The following is a 7639-nucleotide window of genomic DNA, read 5'->3' as shown; positions in this document are numbered from 1 at the left end:
TAGTAGTTTGTCTACTTTGTTACATTAAACTGTAAATCTATTTTTTTAATTAAAGAGACCTGTTCAAAAGAATGCTTTATTTCTTTGTCTTTTTTGAAAGACTTGTTTGGCCTACTTTTAATGTTACATGGTGTTGAAGTATGGAAAATAAGCCATGTTGTTTTTTTAGGATTATTGACTACTTGCACAAATCAGTAGAGATAGCTCAGTGGGTAAGGTGTTGGTTTACCGATTAGCAGGTCCCCTCAAGGTAGTGGATTCAAGCCCTCACATCGCCCAGGTAAAACTTTTATTTCTCTTATGAAATCGAATAGTTTGTCTACTGTGTGACATTAAACTGTAAATCTATTTGTTAATGAAGAGACCTGTTTAAAAGATTGAAGATTGCTTTATTTCTTGGTCTTTTTTGAAAGACTTGAAAGACTTGTTTGTTACTTCTACCTGATATTTATATAGATATATTATATAGCAATATATCATATCTTGCAACACGGTTGATCACATGCATGTTCTGTTTTAATTTAAATAGATTCCAGTATGCACAGATCATTATTTATTTTAGACCATAGTGTAAATGAACATGAACATTTCCTGCTTGTCATATAACATAAATGTTGTAGATACCAAACTGTGGAACTTTTCAGACTCTCAGAATTTAAGAGAATTAAATGTGTTAAACAGGAAGTGAGGTAAGGCTTTTTTACTGTTTACTTTCTTAGAAATTGTCTATTTAAATACAAGAGATGATGGGAAATAGTGAAAAGCAAAATTAAAAATAAATAAATAAATAAAAACAGTTAATTTCTCTCTTTTAAACAAGACTTTATTTGTGGTCTGAACTTAATCTTCGTTAATGTTATACACAGTTATAATTGCATATAAATTGGATAATCTACAGATCATTTATAATAGTGACACCTAGAGGTGGTTGGTGGTGAGACAAAATCGGGACGTCCCCACCAGAATAGAAAAAACGGACAAAAATTGAGCTCTCTAAACTCGTGTATTTCTGAAAATAAAGATCATTTTTGAAAAACAAAAAATCCAAGAGATATCTGAAAAAATTGTGGACTTAATGTTTTTAGAAATTGGTGTCCCCACAAGTAACCACCCAGTCAGGACCATGTAGCAAAAACAAGTATGTGTGTGTGTGTGTGTGTGTGTGTGTGTGTGTGTGTGTGTGTGTGTGCATGGATGCGTGTAAGTAGAAAAGATGAGGCTCCACTGAACAACATGCTGTAAAGCATTTTGCTTCAACCAAACAATAGTGTTGTAACTCAGATGGTTATTCTTTTGTTTACATCACTGTACTTTGATTGGTGTATTGTTTGTATATGTTTTTGGAATAACTTTCGCATAAAAACGCCATCTTGGTGGTAACCATACAAATATGGCTGGTAGTAGATAGTGTTACAAAACAAATGAGACAAAAAAAAAAAAAAACAGTAAAAGAGGCGGAATCTCTGGCTTCAGTCAGGTGCCATGACATTCTGCTCTGCACCACCTATCATTTCAAACCTTTTATTTCCAGCCAGTAGCATCAGGGAAACAAAATGATTGATGGAAAATGTAGCCAATGAGTGCAGGATGGGAGGATTTTATTCCCCACGTGGGGGAGTCTTAGTTTTATTACTCTTTACAAACTCTTAGTGTTCAAAGCAGCACAAGCATATTAGCATACCAGGAAGTGATGCAACTCTTGGTTCTGCACAAACAGCTGTTTATAGCTTGTGCTAACTGGACTTTAATTACAAAACAAAAAAGAAAACAAAAAACGAACTGTCAAGTTGTTTTATCGGAAATTTGCACAAAGCAGCGATGTGGAAAATATTCTTGGGGCCGACAGAGACTTGGTGATCTGCATGGGGATGGAAAATCTGAGCCTATTTTACATTTGTAAGTTACAATATATCTCCCTTTACAGTTTTATACGATGTTTAATGTTTTAATGCCCGTTTGCTTTTATAAGAGAAATGCTTGAAAAGTAAGTGTGTGTGTGTGTGTGTGTGTGTGTGTGTGTGTGTGTGTGTGTGTGTGTGTGTATTGTTGAGATTGGAATGGCCAGACATCAATATAAATGGTCATGACTGTAAAACAAGAGCTTGTCTGCTACCTGGTCATCAATATAAATACCAACTCAATATCAATATCCAAACATGTAAAACAATAGCCTTTAATGGTCAGCAGGTCACTTCTATGCAGACTGTCGAAGTCAAGTCAAGTTTATTTCTATTGCGCTTTTCACAACAGACATTGTCACAAAGCAGCTTTACAGAAATCATCAGTGAAGGTGAATGGTGTGTGTTTATCCCTGATGAGCAGCCATGGCGACTGTGGCAAGGAAAAACTCCCTTAGATGTAATGAGGAAGAAACCTTGAGAGGAAGCAGACTCAAAAGGGGAACCCATCGACTGCATGAATGAAGTATGAATGAACACCTGAGTTTAGCAGGTGTCTCTCAAACAGGAGGAGGGAGAAAAGGATCAGACACATTCTCAGATAAATGTTTGTAAGAATCTCATTTTTCATGAAAATCTTCATAGAATTTAAAATATAAACTCAGGAGACATGTGGCTTTCAGCCCAGTACTTTTCTGGATTGCTCCAGAACTGATTTCACGTGTTTATATATGAAGAAATAAAAAAATTTCAATTCAGGATTTTTTTTTACTGTACTTCAACATATATAATTTTCGATAACTTATCTTTTTGAGCAATATCAGATTTGAATGATGGACAGTAAAGCTCAAAATGTCTTCTTTTAAAAATGGTTGAATTGTGTATGTAGCCCACTTTTATCAGGAACTGTTAACATTTAAATTTAGGTAGGGCATTTCAGCTGTGAGTCCCAAAATCTGTGACGAAGGCTAACAGGTTAACTGATGTTTTAAAAGACTTTGAGATTTTTTCATCAGCGAAAGTAAACTGGGGAAAAGTGAAGCAGTTTTAGGTGGGGAGTGGGGAGGTGGGGAGCCGACACTCCCAGGAGGCCTGGTGTGAAAAAAAGGAGGTTTTAAATACTTTGGTGTCTGCCTGGGGAGTGAGGAGTTTTTAAATAAAAAATGGGAAGGCACTGTAGAGCACATCAAGGGCAGACTTAGCAGGTGAAAGTGGCTGGTTCCAAAGATGTCCTACAGGGGGCGAATGCTGGTGATCAACATCCTGGCAGCGTTGTCAGTGTGGCACAACCTGGCATGCGTGGATAGGCCGCCAAACCTGATAGCAAACATCCAGGCCCTGCTCGTCAACTTCTTCTGGGATGGTCTGCACTGGATTCTGCATAGTGTCCTCCATCTGCCCAACTAAGAAGGGGGCAAGTGCTGGTTTATCTCGCCAGCAAAACTGCAAAACCTGTCACGAGTGGAGGACAACGGTCTGTGTGCATCGCTAACCAGCTCTTACACTGCTGGAGATCTACACTAACAGCAGAGTAACATGTTCAGCTGAAGGACTATGAAATCGGTGAGAGCGGTCCTGCAGAGGAGGAACCCTTTCCCCAGCTGGCCATCGATCCTGACCTCGACGGGTGTGAGCGCCCCCTCCTGGAGTGCAGGGGTGACAGGGAGATGAACTTTGGGACAGTTTTGGGGAAGCGGTTCTACAGGGCCTGTGTTGAGATTTAAAACAAGAATAAACTGAGTATAAGGGTGGACCCCCAGTGGAGAAATGTTCTTGGTTTTAATGATGATATTAAACCAGAGTGGAGACACTGTACAAACCACCGTTAACCAAAAAATCTGCTGATCTCCAGTGGAGGATTTTACACTGCATCATCTCTGTGAACTCTTTTATTTTAAACCCTGATGTTCTACAGGACTCCGTTCTGTAGAGAGAAACAGAGAGAAAATGTTTTTTACACTGTTTGTGCTTTTAAAACGTATTTCAAGTTCTTTGAATGTGACTTTTACTTTTTAGTGTTTTATTCTTAGTTTTAAGTACATCAGGAGAAACAGGTTTATGTGCAAACTGATTACTTTTATTTTGGGGCAGGAGAAAATGACCACATACCTGAACAGAAAAGAGCAAAGTGGCTCAAAACACTGACTGTGATGCAAACAGAATTTTCTCCCGGTTAGTAAATTCGAGGATTTTGGTTGATTTAAAATGTTTTAAGTGTGTGGGGGATCTGAAGGGGGTTGAGGATGTGTGGTGTTGTAATGAAGCGCTGTGTTCGGTGAAAAAAGAAAAATTGCACTTTGCACGAGAACCGAACTAAACAATCGCACACACACACACACACACACACACACACACACACATGCACGCACACCCCTCCCCCCAACATTTAACTTGTGATTTTATTTATGTCTATTTAAAATTGTATTTATTTATCTATTGATATCTTTATTTCACTAATGCCTGAAGCTGATAGCACATGGTATAGAACATGACTGTGTTAAATAATAGGAATTTTAAAAAGTCAAAGTCTCTCTGCCTCAATCTCTCTCTCTCTCTCTCTCTCTCTCTCTCTCTCACACTTTTCTCTTTAACTTTTTCTCTTTAACACACACACACACATATATACACACACACACACACACACACTGTGTTAGGATGAGACACACAAACCAGACACATCCTTGAGGGAAGATGATTACTGGATGTGTCTTACTTCTGACATCATGGGACATAAAAACACATGCGTGTGTGTGTGTGTGTGTGTGTGTGTGTGTGTGTGTGTGGTAGAGAGAGAGGCAGTAAAGGGCAACACAAATTCACAATCCAGATATCTCCCCCTGCTTTGTGTGTGTGTTTGTGTGTTTTTGTGTGTGTGACCGTCACACTGTCAGAACTGTTGATTTGATCATTACTGATTAAAGCATGAAGGTTTTCTTGCAGGAGAGACGATGCTCAAGTGTGAGTAAGTGTAAAAACACACACACACACACACACACACACACACACACAGCTCCATGTTTTAAATTCGTTTGAAGTGTAATGAGATTTTGGAGCTGATCATGGAAATGGTGGAGATATTGGTGAAGGTTTATTGCATCAACTACAGACACACTTCCTGTTTCTGTTACTACAGTTACTAAACACAACAACCAATCACATCGGTCCCTCCCAAAACAAAGATGTGTCTCTCTCACTCTTTTATTCCAATTGATTAAGTGAGTGAGGGAGTGAATGAGCGAGTAGTTGAGGGAGTGAGCAAGGAAGTGGGTGAGGGAGGGAGTAAGGGAGGGAGTGAGCAGGTGAGGGAGCGAGTGAGGGGGTGAGGGAGTGAGTGGGTGAGGAAGCGAGTGAGGAGCGAGTGAGGGAGCGATTGAGTGGGTGAGTGAGTGGGTGAGGGAGAGGGTGAGGGAGCAAGTGAGTGAGTGGGTGTGGGAGGCGAGTGAGTGGGTGAGTGAGTGGGTGAGGAGTGAGTGAGTGAGGAGTGGGTGAGGAGTGAGTGGGTGAGGAGCGAGTGAGTGGGTGAGGAGGCAGTGAGTGGGTGAGGAGCGAGTGGGGTGAGGAGCGAGTGAGTGGGTGAGCGAGTGAGTGGGTGAGGGCGAGTGAGTGGGTGTGAGGCGAGTGAGGGAGGAGTGAGTGGGTGAGGGAGTGAGGAGTGGGTGAGGAGGGAGTGAGTGAGTGAGTGGGTGAGGAGTGAGTGGGTGAGGGAGGAGAGAGTGAGTTAGTGAGTGTCTGAGGGAGTGAGTGAGTGGGTGAGGAGCGAGTGAGGAGTGGGTGAGGAGCAGTGAGTGGGTGAGGAGGAGTGAGTGGGTGAGGCAGTGAGTGGGTGAGGAGCAGTGAGTGTCTGAGGGAGCGAGTGAGTGGGTGAGGGAGCGAGTGAGTGAGTGGGTGAGAGAGCGAGTGAGTGGGTGAGGGAGCGAGTGAGGGAGTTTTCATTCCTGCACTAATTGGACGCTCTGTGTCCCAGTGTACAGAGCTGACAGCTGGTGGGTGGAATTTTTTCTTTTCGCCAATTAGAGTAAGAAAAAATCACAAACCTTTTCATCGGAGAGAGAGAGAGAGAGAGAGAGAGAGAGAGAGAGAGAGAGAGAGAGAGAGAGAGGGATAAAGGGATGGAGGGAGGGGTGCAGAACCTTAGCAGAAGCTCAGCTTAATGAAGGCTTTGATATTAAACAATGGAGAAAAAGACAGAAAACAGAAATTACACTTTCTCATGAAGGCAAAACACAACACTTTATACCAAACACACACACACACACACACACACACACACACACACACACACTTGTGTACTCTGGTAGAAATGCCTGATCACACACACAGCTGCACTGCTGTTCCTCTAAACACTGAGAGAAACAGGATATGAAGGCGAACTGAGAAAGAAAACCAGTGAGATTTCCATTACAGCTCAGGATGGAGCAGTGACATCACTGTGCTCAAGTCTGACTACGGATTGGTGGAATGATGACCTGTGGCCACGCCTCTTTTTAGAATTATTCCCATTTACATCTAAAATATGAGATGATGATGATGATTACATGGTCTCACACACACACACACACACACACACACACACACACTATTATAAACTTTAGAGCAATAGTCTATGAATATGTATGTGAATGTGTGTTAATGTATGTGCAAGTGTGTGTGTGAGAGTGTGTGTGTGTGTGTGTGTGTGTGTGTGTGTGTGTGTGTGTTACATTTACATGTATAGAGTTTAGCAGACTCCATTATCTGTGTAGTGCGAGATGTGATGAGGTCTCTGAGTAAGATGGTGCTGGTCCATTTTTGGTCTTGTAGTAAGTCATCATCAGTGTTTTGAATCTGATACATGCAGCTACAGGAAGCCAGTGGAGGAGCAGCAGTGGGGTGGTGTGGTAGAACTTGGGCAGAATGAGGGGTGGTGTGGGAGAACTTGGGCAGAATGAGGGGTGGTGTGGGAGAACTTGGGCAGGTTGTGGGGTGGTGTGGTAGAACTTGGGCAGAATGAGGGGTGGTGTGGGAGAACTTGGGCAGATTGTGGGGTGGTGTGGTAGAACTTGGGCAGAATGAGGTGGTGTGGGAGAACTTGGGCAGATTGTGGGGTGGTGTGGATGAACTTGGGCAGAATGAGGGGTGGTGTGGGAGAACTTGGGCAGAATGAGGGGTGGTGTGGGAGAACTTGGGCAGAATGAACACAAGTCGTGCAGCTGCGTTTTGGATCATTTGCAGTGGATAAATAGCGTTCAGGGGAAGACCTGCCAGCAGAGAGCTGCAGTAGACCAGTCTCAAAAACACAAGAGACTGAACAAGCACCTGGGCAGCCTGTGTGGACAGAAACAGTCGAATCCTTCTGATGTTGTAGAGAAGAAATCGACAGGAGCAAACCACATTAGCGACATGTGGGAAGAAGGACATGCTGATGGTCCATAGTTACCCCGAGGTTACGAACAGTGGCTGAAGGGGAGAGCAGAGAGTCATGAAGTGTTATTAGGAGACCCTGACCTGGAGATGAATCACCTGGGATGATTAGCAGTTCTGTTTTGCTGGGGTTGAGTTTTAGTTGGTGAGCACTCATCCATGAAGATATGTCTGTGAAGCATGCTGAGATCCGAGCGGAAGCTGTGGTATCTGATGGAGGCCCAGTGCAGGTGAGGTAATTGAATCAGTGTTATGATGCATAACAAGAGGTTAATGAATCTCAGAGTCACAGCAGCACTGATGATACTCAATATCCCACTGATCTACAGGATACACACACA

Source organism: Silurus meridionalis, chromosome 26 (genome assembly GCF_014805685.1).
Source record: "Silurus meridionalis isolate SWU-2019-XX chromosome 26, ASM1480568v1, whole genome shotgun sequence".
In the NCBI taxonomy this organism is placed as follows: domain Eukaryota; kingdom Metazoa; phylum Chordata; class Actinopteri; order Siluriformes; family Siluridae; genus Silurus; species Silurus meridionalis.
This window is presented reverse-complemented; position numbering follows the sequence as displayed.